The 15,578-nt window shown below is 34.8% G+C and overlaps 1 long non-coding RNA gene across 2 annotated transcripts; it reads left to right on the forward strand.

Moving 5' to 3' along the window:
• The first annotated feature begins 8,297 nt into the window (after nucleotides 1–8,297).
• Nucleotides 8,298–10,212, forward strand: LOC120504736. 2 transcript variants are annotated; one of them, XR_005628098.1, is made up of 3 exons: nucleotides 8,298–8,356; nucleotides 9,168–9,199; nucleotides 9,277–9,362. It is a non-coding gene; the product is annotated as an uncharacterized LOC120504736 (long non-coding RNA). The 2 variants fall into 2 exon arrangements; XR_005628097.1 differs by lacking the exon at nucleotides 9,277–9,362 and adding an exon at nucleotides 9,855–10,212 and having other exon boundaries at nucleotides 8,305–8,356.
• Nucleotides 10,213–15,578: the final 5,366 nt, after the last annotated feature.

Below are 15,578 nucleotides of genomic sequence, written 5' to 3' on the forward strand. Positions count from 1 at the left end.
AAATAGAAAAACCAAAAAATTAACATTTTTAAAGCTGATAAGAAATGCATTACTTTTTTTTTATTTCTTTTAGTGAATAAATTATGTATGAAGTATTTTAGTGATAGGCCACTTTCCATTCAAAAGCTACATCTCTAAAATTAAATTAGAGTCAAACCATATTCCTAGAAGCTGGAACTTGTTTGTGCATATTGTTAAATTTTTAAGGTAGGATCTCACATAGTTTTTTGTCTCAAGTACTAGTCAATAGGCTTCTAAACAACTTCTGATCACAACTATAGGTGTACCAAAGTAGAGGAAGCTTGCCACTTACTGAATAATCATTTTGCATACAGACATCTTTTTTTAAAGACATGCAACTTCATTATATAAAATAAATAGTATATAGAGTAAAATTATATTCAATCCTAATTAAGGGGTTTTTTGAGAGTTTAGTTTAAAAAAATAAATTAAAGCACTAAACCAATACCAGAATCACATTAGCAAAAGTTTTCATTTGCATTCACCCATTACTCAAATTGGAGTTGCAAAGTAATTACTTCTGTTTCAAGAACCATTTTAATATAACAGGTGTGGATTATTCATTTCATCATTTTAACCAGCCATTTAACCAAAAATAATTTATACAAGGAACAAAAAAATATTTTGTACCTCTGTGCATTACTTTGAGCCTAATTATAATTATTTCAGTAAAAGTATATCTAAGCAATTTCATAATACAGTTGGATAATTAGTTCTTTGTGAGTTTAAAGTATCACATCTTCCACATATTTCTTACACACTATAAAAATACAAATTTTAAAGACATATAGCATATTTATAATTTGAATATTCACATAGAAATCATACATTTGACATGGTTCAGAGTTTGCGTTAATTTGTTTCTTTCTATTTTAATTTCTTTTAATTTCTTCTCTTTTTTTAAATTAGATATACTTTTATTCACTGAAAAGTACAATTTTAAACCACTTGAATTAATAAATTCATAAAACATTTCTCTCTATAAACAAGCAACGAATAAAAAAAGAACTGTAAAAAATGCAAAAATTTTTAATTGAGTCATATTAATTTTAAAAAGAGAGTCAAAAATGGTCACACATACAAAAGGGAATCTTTCCTGTTTCAGTACAACACTGAACTCCCTCTTAACTAACATTCCCTTATGAATCTTTGTTCCTTCTTTACCAGTTCAGATGTTCCCCCATGACACACACACACCAAAAAAAAAGCTGTAGGCAAAAAAAAATGGAAAGCAAACAATCAAAAAACAAATCACACACATCTTTGATAAGTAATTCTACAGCTGCATATGAAGAAAGCTGTGTGGTTGATTTCATGTTGTATGCTGTGTACGCTGTATTTTAATTTGATTTGTCACTCAGGGTTTCATTGCCCTTCTACCCCTTCTGGTTAGTAAGCACTGATGAAATCATATTACAAAAGGTAGTAAACAGTAATGGGAATTTTTTATTATCAGTTAGAAATCTCGTGATTCAGACTCGGTCTAGCCTTCAAAGATTTTCCAGAGTGGTTGTGGCAGCTAGAATTGTTAATTAAAAAAAAAAAAAAAATTACTCCTAAATTAGAACAGCTACTGCCTACAACTAATACCAGCTCCAAGTCCATAACTGCGATGTAAGTTATACTGACATGAACTCTTTTGCAGTCACATACTCAATTATCTTGCCTTCACCTCTCTTGGCTGACTGACAGGAGCAGCCTTTCTCCAAACAGGCTTAGCTGGCATAGTTAAACAGTGTGAAGCACCTAATTTTCATAGTACCACAGAATCCCTCAGTTTGGAAAAGACCTCTAAGACCATTGAGTCTAACTATTAACCCAGCACCTCCATGTTAACCTCTAAACCATGTCCCCAAGTACCACATAAACATGCCTTTTGAATGCTTACAGGGATGATGAGTCCACCATTTCCCTGGATAGTGCAATCAAGTGCCAGACCTCCATTGGTTTCAGTTAATAATTTATTCCTAATACCCAAGCTAAACCTCCTCTGGTGCAACTTGACACCATTTTTTCTTGTATCACTTGTACTTGGGAAAAAAGACTGACCCCCTCTTGTTACAACCTCCTTGCAGGCAGCTGTAGAGAGTGATAAGGTCCCCCCAAGCCTCCTTGTCTCCAGGCTAAAAAACCCAGCCCCCTCTATCAGTCTTCATAGGACTCCTTATGCTCCAGACCCTTCACCAGTCCTGTTGTCCTTCTCTGTTCATGCCCCAGCACCTCAATGTCTCTGTTTTGGAGTGAGGGACCCAAAACTGAACAGAGTATTCAAAGTGTGACCTCAACAAATGAGTTTTCATTTGCTCCTTCTTTGTATGGAAAAGAGAGAAAGGTTAGTTTCTCCTCAGTTTTAATTCTGGGGGGGGGATTGGAAGGGAAGAAGTGTTTTTGAATAATTATCCTTGTTACCTCCTTGGTTTCTATTAACATTTTTGGTCATAGTAATTATTCCCTAAAAATTGTTCTGTTTCTTTCAATGGCTCTTTTTTTTCATTGAAATAAAGAAAATATAAAATTGACAGATTGTGTCTGCTTCTTCAGGACCTTGGCTCTCACCATTCTATTAGTTTGCAGTTTGGCTCTTTAACTTCATTCAGCATTTTTAGCAAATATTCAGGCATCTCAGTGGTTGTATCAAGATTAAAAAACATAGTGCTTCTTCAGCTTTACTAACTCCAATATATCACTGAAATACCTCTTTCCTAAGTTGTGCTAGTGCTGGTGTTCTCCCACAGTAGTTTACCACTAATGTCTCAAACTCATTAATATTGAACAAGATTAATGGTCTGTTTTCACTGGGGATTTACTTTGTCAGGAGTTCCTTCTGACATGCTGCACATTTAAAGAACAATTCCTCCTTGCTTTCAGATCTGTGCTAGGGGATCCCATGTGCCATTTCAATATTTGTATCCAAACCTTGACTGAATGGTAACTTTGTTCAATGCTCTAAATTCAAAGCTGCTGAAAGAATAGCCTGCTTTTGCTACTCTGTAATAGCATAAAACTAGTGCCTTCAAAAACTCTCATCTAGCATTAGTATAACCAGAAAACTGCTTCAATGCATGGATCAAATTTTGCCCTAAAACAAGAAATAACTATGATTTGGGAATTCGCAAAAGGACTATAAAAGAATAAGGCATTTAATACCATATGCCAGAGAAATTTATGGCTAATTTTGAGATCAACATGACTGGATATTACTCTAGGAACAAGAAACAAGCTTCAGTGGTTCTATGAAAAGGGGTAAAATCAGGACTGTATACACTTCCATTTTATGAGAAGCAGCCCAGCTTGCTCTGAACAGCTCAATTGATGCAAATGCCTCTATGAAGTGTGCTATTACCCCAGAGTGAAAAACAGTAAATTCAATGCAAAACTGTATAAACAATCTTACCTATCATCCAGACACAAAAATTATTAGAGAAAACATGACCCACATCATAGATAATTTTCTGCACACTTAATAGGCACAAAGAATAAATATGATGGCACTAAAAATTTACATAGAAAATAAATATTCTATCCTGCTAAACTTGAGAAGTTTTACCAGAAAGATGTCTGATATGTATTGAATGAAACTAACAAGATCTCTCTCCACAGAATAATGGCTACTCGGTCAGGGATCTTTTTCTTCTCACATTTTTCATGAGTAATAAGACTGAGCTTTCATTTCCTAGAAATGCAAATAGTCTATGAAATTTCTCACCAAGGGAAGTCCACCTGCATTCATTCTTAGACACTCTATATTCATGGATTACCCACTTTCTGATACATGATACAGAAAGAGTTTTCTTTTACAGCAAGAAGTTTTTCATAGTGAGGTCTGAGTAAAACACTCCCTCTGATAGTCTGGGATAATGTCATTACCTAAAAACAGTACAGTACACCATCACCCCACTTCTTCAATAGGAGAATAAAATACAGTAATACAGTGACATTTTGGAGAAGCATGAAGATTCAAGTAGTCACCATGATTTCCCTAGAAATATTAGTGAACTAAGGTAATGATCTATTACAGAAGTAATATTTGCTTTCTAAAGGGAAGAAATGAGAAGTTTAATATGTAATTTTATATGCAATTTCTGGGGAAGTTCATTGAATTTATTACCAATCAAATCACAGTAGAATATGATATCAAAAAATTCTTAGACCACCTTCCCCCCACACCTTCCTTCCTCAAATCATCTTTACTCCCTAAATTCTCTACCTTTCCCTCCCCACCCAGCACTGCAGTGAGATGGGGAATGGGGCCTGCAGTCAGCCCCTTCCCCTTCATGGGGAGGACTCCTCACAGTCTTCCCCTCTCCACTGTGGGCTTCCCAAGAGTTCACATCCTCCCTCACAGGGACATATCCTCCAGTGTGGGCCCTCCATGGGCTGCAGGTGGATCTCGGCTCCATCACAGACCACACAAAGCTGCAGGAGAATCTCTGCTCTCACACTTGGAGTACCTGCCCCTCCTTATTCACCAGCCTCGCTGTTTACAGGACTGCCATTTTCACATGTTCTCAGTCCTCTCTGTTCAGCTGCAGCTGCCCAGGTTTTTTGCCCCTCCTAAATCTGCTATCCCAAAGGCAGTACCACCATCACAGCTTGGCTTGGCGTTGGCCAGTGGTGGGTCCATTCTGGAGCCAGCTGCCTTTGAATCTGTCAGACATGGGGGAAGCTTCTGGCAGCTTCTCACACAAGGCACCCCTGTACTCAAAAGGGGATGTTACCAAAACCTGGTCACACAAACACAATTATTACTCAAGTGTGGAATGTTGAAGCCAAGATACGCAGAAACCATTGTTCCTCCTATGAGATGGATGAGTGAAAGCCTATCTACACACATAGGGAATTAATCCCTTCATTTCAAATTTTTTTTTTCATGGTTTACATGCAAATTGTGAAGTTTGCCTCTGTATTTGCCATACTGGATGTTTAAGAAAAATATAAAATTCAAGCTGAAAACAAAACCAAATCTGTTTGCTGCTCTCAGTGGCATGCCCTCTCAATTTTCTGTTCTACACAAATAAAAAATATTTTATTTTCCGAGGTAGCTTGAGTGATAGGTGCATAATTTTCTACAGTAATCTCAAAACAGGCACCTAATATTTTTCTGCCACTACTAAATGACTTCGGATTAATGCCTGTCTGCCTCTCCATAGTCTTTCCCAGGTTTTCAGGTGTCATGTTCTGATAGAAATCATGTTACCTCCTCAGTGTCCAATTCCAGCTATATTCATATTAATTGCAGTAGGAGCTGTCTCCATTACTGCATTAGTATTTCATCCTTGTACTCTTTATTGGTTAATCACAACTGTAAGACTGTCCTGACATGGACCATTGCCCAATTCATTTTAGCTTTTTATGATTAATTTGTAAAACCATAGAATCACAGAATGTCTTGGGTTGGAAGGGACATTCTTTCCTAAAAAAATCTAAAATTACTTATTTACCATTTGGTGTTTATTTTTTTTACTTCTACATTTAGCTATAGGTTCATTACCGTAGTCCACATTTTTCCAGGTTTATTACAAACATGTGGAAGATGTCACATACTTTTAATGAACCTAAGAAATCAATTTTGTTTGGGTTAATTGTCATGTTTGTTTTTGTTTTTTTTACTTCCAGCATTGTGACGTTTTTCATACAGCTGCACTTCTATTCCTGGGCCATGCTAGCAGCATTTGTATCAGTCTTAGAATTTAACGGCTTTGATTTACATTAATCCGTAACCAGCAGCTGCCATGCCTACAAGTATCCTTTTTTTCTTGTACAAGTCTGTAATATACCTGCATCCACTTGTGCTCAGTCAGATCATTGATCTGAACATAAATGAAAAGAAAGAGAAAGACATAGTACTACTACTACTACTAATAATAGTAATAATAATAATTATAATTAATAATAAAGCACTGTTCTTTTGAGTAAATATTTCTCATCAGTAAATGACACATTTCATAATTTAAAAAAAGTACTGTGTCCTCATAGAGACAATTTGTCTTTTCCTTTGTATAAAAGAATTAAGTAGATTTGCTATATACTCATATTTGATATAATCAAATATGATTTTGTATTTTTCATTCTTTGTAGACTTCAATAGTGGAATCTAAGGATTAGTAAATACAACCCAAAACGCAAGTTTAACTCAGTCCAGGATAGGTCCCCAAATTGGAAATGTGGTCTTTATCTTGTTCGTAATGTAATGCTATATACTCATATTTGATATAATCAAATATGATTTTGTATTTTTCATTCTTTGTAGACTTCAATAGTGGAATCTAAGGATTAGTAAATACAACCCAAAAGGATTAGTAAATACAACCCAACTCAGTCCAGGATAGGTCCCCAAATCGGAAATGTGGTCTTTATCTTGTTCTTAATGTATAGAAATGTTTAGGATATTTTTCTAAATTTTTTTTTTATGAAGTCAGTTTCTTAAATTGATACAATTTTTTCTGTCTTTAGTTCTATGCACAATAAGCCATAAAGACTGAGAAAGGAAAGTAGATTTGGATGGCCCAGGAGTTCCCATAGCATCCAGAAGGATACAATTAAAAATCTTGTGATCTGGATGTGGCTTGAGAGCCAGTTTGGCCTTCTTTTAGGCAGCGTGAAAGAGCAGAGCTGTTGTGAAACTGTATTGGCTTCACAAGGCTTCCTGGTGAGAATTTTCCAAACTCCATAGAATGTCTTGATTAGTGCTTGATCACGCTGTCCACATTTCCAACTAAAACAACATCCAAGAGTCACACAAACAGAGAAAATACTTAAAGTAGTTACAACGCAGATCCCTAAACTGGTTGCACTGAGATAGAATGTCCTTAATATACTTTAAGAGATAGGACAAACAGAAAATTCAGGTATGAAAGCTTTTCTTTCCATTGAAAACACAGTGCACATGCTAATAATTTAATATTTAAGTTAAAGGCACACACTTCCTGCAATATTCTTGCTAGATCTAGAACAAATCTACAGAAATTAGCAGAGATATTAAATTTTAAGAAGGCAATTGGTATACTTTATTTATGGATATATTAGGATAATGATAAGATAAATAACAAAGGAAATAGGAACAGGAAATATCCCCTCTTTGTTCTTTTGCAGTAACACAAAAAGCAATGAAGAGAAAAATCCAGTTTTCAAAAGATTGGTGTTTTTCTTAAAGCTATGTAAATAACTTATGGAATGCAATTACTTACCTTTCTCTCTCTACATCTGGCTGTATTGCTATCTCTGTCTTCACTAAGACAGTAAAATAAAAATTAAAATATAGCAATCCTTGTTACCATCACACAGAATGATAATTTACAATTTAGATTTCAACAAAGCAAAAAAAAAAAGACTTTTAATTTTTACCATAAAAAACTGATCAGTCAATTATTTGGTATCAAATAAAACTCATATTTTAAATCTTTCTAATTTTGCTTAATGGGGGATTCAGGAGTGAAAAACTGGATAAAGGGCAGAGGCCAAAGTGTTGTGAACAGGTCTACATCTGGCTGGAACCAGCCAGCAGTGGTGTTCAAGTTTGATTTTAGAGACAGTTTTGGTCAATATTTCTATCAGCAATATGGATGCAGGAGTTGAACACACCATTAGAAAGTTTGCATCAAACTGAGAGGTGCTCTATGGATGGGACCATTGAGCTACGATTAATGGGATAAAATATAGCAGGTCTAAGTGCCAAATTCTGGATCTTGGATGGAATAATGCTGGATACAAGTAGAACTGGGGGAGGAGCAGCTGGAGAGCAACACTGCAAAAAGGGGTCTGGAAGTGCTAGTCAACAACAGGCTCAGCAAGAGCCAGCAGGGAACCTGGGCAGCCAAGAGGGCAAACCCCCACCTTGGGTGCACCAAACAGCATCACCAGCCACTCAGAAGATGTGATTATTTCACTGCATTCAGCATTCCTGCTGCCTCAGTTTGAGTGCTGTGTGCAGTTCTGCGCTGCATAATTTAACCAGGCAGTGAATGTCCTTAAATGCATCCACAGGAGGGCAACAAAGCTGGTGAAGAGGCTGGCATGTCCTAGAAGGACTGAGGACTCTCAGTTTGTGTAGTTTGGAGGAAATGAGGCTGAGGTATTAGGGAGCTGGAAAGACATAATGATAACCAAATGGAAACAATCCACAGGTGGTGTTTTTTAACAAGCTGTTTTCCCATAAGGATGCTTACCAAAAGGGTGGTTCCTAGTTAGCCAAAGGTGACGGTGTTTTGGTTAAATGACCAATTAGGTCCACCTGTAGTGTACTAGGGTATAAAAAGGGAGAGAATCAAATAAATGGGGCTTTTGCTATTTGCCTTCTGATATGAGTTTGTGTTGTCTCTCAGTCAACGATGATAAGGTATGACTTCATTGCTCTCTACAGCTTCCTGGGAAAGGGAAATGGAGAGGAATGTGCTGAGCTCTTCAGCCTGGGATCCAGTGACAGGATGCATGGGAGTGGCTCCAAGCTGTATGAGGGGAGGTTTAGACTGGACTTTAGGAAGTATTTCTTCACAAAGAGCATAGTTAAGCCCTGAAACAGTCTTCCTAGAGAGCTGGTTGGTGGCCCAGGAGGGGAATAAAAAATTAGTCAATATAGGATAACATACAAAGCATATGCAAAAATACAGAAAAATAACCCTTATATCCTTAGATAATGGGCTTAAAATGTTTTCCATACTTGCCACCCTGACTTTAAACTTACATAAATAGGTGGTTTAGTTGTTTTGAAATATGCCTTTGAAGTCTATGAATTTTTCTTCCTCAAGTGATATGATGTGTAAGTAAAGGAGGAAGATATTTAGTTTAAAGGAAAGCTGCACAAATTCAAGAATGCCTTTTCCCAGAGCAATTTAGAGGTGTGAAAACCAAGTTTTTCTCCTGCTTGCACTTTGTCAACCAATTTTCATCTGATGCCATAAAAGGAAATAATAAATTTTTAAAAATTATTGTGTTTTCTTAAATCCGCATTAGCTCTTCTTTGGGTAATAGTCCTCAGGGAGACAAATAAAGTGTTCACACATTACTAATTAAGAAGTTTGAACCAACAACAAATATAAACATATTTCAGATAAAAATCACTTCAAAATATCACTTGGAAATATTTAAATCTAATCTCTAATTTTTATTAACTTTTTTTTCCCCCTGGAATTTCCATTTATGATCTCCAGAACTGAGATTCCTACCTGGATATTCTGCAACAGTGAGTGAAACATTTTGTTGTAAAGTGAATGGGACTTCTATCAAACCCAAGTCAATGCTTTACCTTAATCTTCACAGAGACTCGCTGTGCAATTCCTCAGCAGCCAGGAAAAACATACCCAAGTGCACTGCTTATGCACTCACACTTCCCTGATCACCAGCTGGACGAAAGCTATATCTATAGCAGAAACCTTTACTTTATCCTTGTATTGAAAAGTAATGATGAAGTCTGCTTGAGAGATGGCTGATAATAACTTTAATTTCAGACTATCAGGGCTTGCATACAACCCCAGATCATTGTAATACTTCAAAAGAGTAGTTTATAGAAAATTTTCTCAAGTTATCTATATAATTTCAAAACAGTGGACAGCATAATTTTGAAATAATTATTTTCTACTATATTTTCAGATACTAGTGACATTATAAAGCAATGAAGAACAGTAGCATTAATATCTACTTCTATGAAAGTAGATTCACAGTATGGTGTCATGAGTAACTGAAAACATTATTGTATGCCATTTCGAACTGTGTCCAAAAAATGTTATTCTCCATTTAAGACCCAACATGGCCACATCCAGAGCTGTGGGGCAGTTGGGAGGTGGCAGTTGCTTCAAAAGTATGGGACACCCAATCCAATTTCCTCTTTTCCCTGACAGTGTTTGCTGAAGGCAGAGGCTCCACTTTGGTTGGTTGATTTTTCCTGGCATACAATAGTAGCCAATTGGAAGAACTGAAGTTCACATTCAAAAACTCTTCTGGAATGAACTTTGCAAAACCTATCTACTTTGGATTTTAGTGGCTTGGGGTTTTTTTTGTTTCATTACTTACTCATTTTTATTGTTCATATGTATGTTGAGACAAGTGATATAGATCCACATTTCATAGAAAGTAGGCAAAAATGAAAAGTTTGATAAAAAAACCCGAAAAAACCAACAATGCTGTAGAACCATTAATGTTGGAAAAGACTTCTAACAATAATGAGTCCAGCCATTAGCCTTCCAGGGGAGGTTTAGATTGGATGCTAGGAAAAAATTCTTCACTGAAAGTGTGATCAAACATTGGAACAACCTGCCCAGGGAAATGGTTGAATCACTGTCCCTGGGAGAGTTCAAAAAATGTGTAGATATGGAACTTAGGGACATGGTTTAGTGATGGTGTTGGCAGTATTAGGCTACAGGTTGAGCTCCGTGATCTGAGAGGTCTTTTCTGCTGGAAAAAAAAAGAAAAACATACACATGATATCTTCAGATAAAATTAAATCTGTTTTGAGGACAAAATATCTGTAGAAAAAATGGAGCAGTACCTTTGGAGAAATCAAGTTCTTTATCATTATTTCAGGTGGTTTTTTTTTTTTTACACTGCTGCAAAGGTGGTTTTGAAAAATATCATGGTACGGGCTATAAAGATCACTTTCTCTTGGCAGTTCATAAACTGGGAACAGAAGAGGCAGTTCATAGGTTACTAGAGATTTGAGATGTAAACAGTATTTGGAAGATGAAAAGCATGAGCTGCTTCGTCAAATGGCAACAGACAAAGTGTGTATACCAATAGAAAAGGAAGCTCTCTGCAATGACTATATCAAAATTAATATTCACTGAAAGAGACAGGAGTTGTGGGCTAAAATGTTATCTAATTTTGTATGCAAAGACTGTATCAAATTGTATTTGCACAGGCAGGAAGATCGAGAATGCTGTCATCCTTAATTCTGAAATCCCTAACTTTCGAACTTTGACATTCTTTTAACATAATTTTTCAATATAGTGTGTAATGTATAATGCATATATGCAGAAAAGGCAGTTCTGGCAGTAACATGTTCTCATTTTATCTGTTGCTAGCTATTTCTTTTCTCAGAAAACTAATCAAACCCAAAAGCTTTTCATAATTCACATCAGAAGGGAATTGACTTTCTTCTATCAGTCTTAATTTCTTTCTTTTTGTTACTGTTAAAACAGTTATCTGTGCCAGCTAATTTGACTTTGACTTGCATTTATATACTACATTCTTATATTTGATTGTCTGAAAGGAAAAGGAAATCAAGTACATAAAAAGATTCAATCAATCTCTGTCTATTCTACCCTCACAGGTACAGTAAAAGGGAATGCTTTCAAAAGATCTTTTTCTCTTACAAAGATGATTGGGACCAAGCTGCATTGAAATAATAAAAAATCCCCTGACTACTAGGGGCAACAATCAGAATTGGCAGTCAATTTGTATTCCACCAGAACATTTTAGCATGCCATCTTATTTCAGCAAGCAGATGGTGTAGCATTTAGTTCAGCTGTTGGGAACGTTGATGGACTCATCATCTTTGGCACAGTTTGTGTTGTACTTTTTAAACAATAACACTTTTCAGTAATAGACAGAAATTGCACAATTCAACTATGCACCCAATGCTCAGCACAGGACAATGCATTATATAAAGTTAGTGTTTTATTAACTTCAGCTAGTAACTTCAGGTCTTTGATAGTCTGAGAGATTTAATGACAAAAAGCATTACTCATTTCATATATTGGATTTATCTGAACTTTGTCTGAGAATAAATGTCTGAGACAACTTGCTTTTCTTTTTTAAGATATAAAATATGTAGATTTTCCAGGTTTGACAAATTTGCTTTGTTTAAGGTAATCATGAAGATTTATATAAACATCAGTAAGAAAACATTGGAGCTGCCAAAAAAGTGCTCTTCTATATCTTTTATGCGATCTTAGAATTTAAAAGTAAGTTACAAAAGAACTGTTTTGGCTTTACTAACACAACTGTAGAAATGCTGAGTCCCAATTTTTCCTTTCTCTGCTAGGTATTTCCTTGAAATCTCAGACTCTTATATTTTATTTAAAAAACCCCAATGTATTGTAGCAGTCAAAGTAAAGGATTAACTCACTTCCACTTGGAAAGCCTTCTCAATGATAAAATAGATTCTACTTTCTCCAAAATACATAATGTCTGAAAAAAACCAAAGTAGTATAGAACAGGTTCTAATCACTCGTTCAGAAAGGGTCACATCTAAAGTCTGTTTTAAAAATGATTTGCTGGTTTTACATACAAGATTTTTGGTCAAGAAAAACCATTGTTTAAACAGTGAAACATAAAATATAAAATTGCACTAGACAAAATAAGAATAAAGTAAGATTGTTAGGCTTCATAATGCCTTATAATCCAAGAGTTCAAAAAGAGATAGTGTAGCATACCAAAAATATCCAAATAGTTCTAAATGAAGGGTCATTTCTGAAATGAGTAACTATCAAAAGTAAAATTCTGAAAGTTCTTTTTCAACCACTACAATTTCCATTGTTCATATTTTCTCATCAGATAGCAATTTATATAGGTAATTTTGTTAATCTATGTTCACACAACTTTATTAAAAATCTGTTCTCATTACACAGAAAATGTAATTATCTTTACAGAATAGAATAGGCTGAATATTAACCCTGCAATACGCAACTTCTGCACTGTATGAAGATAAGCTCTGAAGCACTTAAATTACTCATATTTCCTAAACTGAGAAATTTTTTGTGCAGTTTAGGAAATTGTTTTCTTTGTAAAAAAAACCCACAGCAAAGCAAAATAAACCTGAATAGCTACATCACTTTTTCAGGAGATGATTCATGTATTAATTAACACGGTGAAATTGCTCACAGATAAACATAATTTTTTTCAGACACCAGAATGAGATTTTTTTTTGAGAAAAATAATTGGCAGATTAAAGCTAAATAGACTATAAAAGAGAAGATCTGTGAGCAGACACAGAAGAGAAAGATGTTGAGAAAGGCAGAAAGAGGAGAAAAAAGTTTTTCAGTGGCAAGATGACTCAAAAGCTTACCAAATTTAAAAATGAGAGGAAAAAAAAAATTAGTCTCTGACTGGGTACACTGCTGGATAGGTCTCCAAGCATGTTTGAAAATCAAGACTTCTTGCTGAATTCACTATGCAGTTTAAACTCATACTGATTTCAGACAAGTACATGCAACAGAGGCTGAATTACAGTTTTAGAATTAGTCAGCCAATAATTCAGAAATACAAATCACTAATCAAAATGTAATTTGATGATGGTGTGGGTAATGGTTTTAGCATTTGAACTTTAAATAAATTGCCATGGTAAATTTCCAATTACCCCAAACAATTTCTTAGCAATAGCACTAAAAAATATCCCAAACATCTGCACCTTGTCCTTTTGAGGATTTCATTGCAAGTCTTCAGAGAATGCATTGGACTCTCAGATAGTGAAACAATGTATTCAGGTTTTAAGAATGCCTAATGGAATTGTATTACGAGGTAAGATAAACAACACTGGAAGAAATTCAGTGTCAGTCTTTCATTGTTCTATCTTAACAAGATTTATATATCAATCTCTACAGGAACCAAAAGGAAGGTAAAACATTTTTAAAGCTTTTTTCTCTCATACTTGTCCAGTCCTAAATTCACATTTTTTTTAGGGATGTTCTGTGGGTTTACTTTTACTTGTTTGTTTGGGTTTTGACTTTTTTGGTTTGTTGTTTTGGTTTTTTTGGTGTGGGGTTTTTTTGTTTTTTTTTTTTTTTTTGCTAAGGTTTCTCCGGTGGGATTCAGTGAGCAGTTCAATTTCAGCATGTTTTTACCTTAGAGATTATGAACACTATATAAGTCAGTCTGACTAAAGATGCTTCAAAGAAAGTGCTGCCAATGATCCATTTTACACAGCATTAAATATTTGTAAATATGGAGTTAATTTTGTGTGACAATACAAAGACATTAAGATTATTTTGTTGGTAAAGTAATATGCAGAAGTTCTTCATGGCCACTTTATACGGCCATTCTGTCAATCTACATTCAATCTATTATTTTTATAAATAAGTGCATGTCTGAAAAGATGACCTCATGAAGTCTTCTTGAATAATTTGTTGATTGTATATATTAACAATTATTGTTAATTAAGAAGAATATTAATATAAACAATATACACAATATTGTGTATATTGTTTATATTAATGTTCTTCTCTTTATGCACGGAGTGGACAAAAGGTCCAAAAAATAATTCATGTACAAATTCCATTTATATACTACAGTTTGTATTCCAGCTGGTGTAGTTGAAACACAGTGCTTTTCCTCACTCTTTGTTTTCACTTTCTTTTGCTTGAATTAATATTCCAGTTTCCTTCCAAGAACTTCTTTCCTAAGAATAAGCTCTCATGTATCTTAATGCTACATTCTTTTCACGATGAAGCATACAACATAAGGAACAATGGGATATTGCACAGTTGTATAAAAATCTTCACATTCTTCAAATTTTTCAAAGCACTTTCTTATTGAGGTATTTGGGACATATTATTTTGTTGTATTAGAGTTGGAGTAGCTTGAAAGATTAGAATTCAAGTATGATTGAAAGAGGTCTATGTACATTTGTACTGATTCATAGCTGTGTATTTTATATATTGGTAGAAAAAAATCAGATTAAAATTAATTACTCTACATTATATTTCCTAATACTTATTACATGTTTCTGTTCTTGCATATTATTATACACTCTTCCTATAGTCACATTATAGAAAATATGTCTTAAGATGTTTATATATTTCCTTTGTCACTGAAATTTTATGAAATATGTCTCTATGCTATATATGCTATAGCTATATAGCTCTATGCTATATGACTCTATGCTAAAAAAACACAACCATAAGTCCTAGAGGACTTCAGTTTCCTGTGAGGAGAGATCAGGGCTATATCATGACCACAGCCCTGGACTTAAGGAGAGAAGAGACCTCCTTGAAAATGTCCCAAGGAATACAACCATGGAGAGAATAGGGTCTGAGTGACCTAGATGACATGCAAGGATCATCTCCTTCAATCTCAAAAACAGGCTGCCTCAAAGAGCTTGAAGTCAAGGCAAGGTGGCAAGAGCCCCCAGTGTGTGCACAATGAGTTCCTGACTAAAGTCACACATCAACAGGAAGTATACTGGAAATAGGCTCAGATGACCAGGGACAGGGGCAATAAATGATCTCTTCCTGAGGGCAGTAATAGAGTTCAGAAAGCCAAAGCTCACCTGGACCTGAAACCATTAAGGGATATTAAGGGCTACAAGAAAAGGGCATGAAGAGGTACATCATCTGCCAAAAAAAATCAGGAAAATATAGGTGTCATACTGAATGCTATCATACATGTTCACATTAAGTCTGAAGCACTTAAGTCACTGTTTCAGGCAACAAATGTAACATGACTCCATCGTAAATTGACAGCCTTATTTCTTCCAATGTATAATGATTATTATTGCTTTTAGTGATTATTTTCTAATGTGCTTTCTAGTGTATTTTTTCTTTTAATATATATATAAATTCATTTGAATTTTAATATATATATTCATTTTAATATATATATTAATTCATTTCTTTAAAATGTATTTTCAC

The sequence above is a fragment of the Passer montanus genome, unplaced genomic scaffold (assembly GCF_014805655.1).
Source record: "Passer montanus isolate IOZ18808 unplaced genomic scaffold, ASM1480565v1 scaffold3, whole genome shotgun sequence".
NCBI classification, from domain to species: domain Eukaryota; kingdom Metazoa; phylum Chordata; class Aves; order Passeriformes; family Passeridae; genus Passer; species Passer montanus.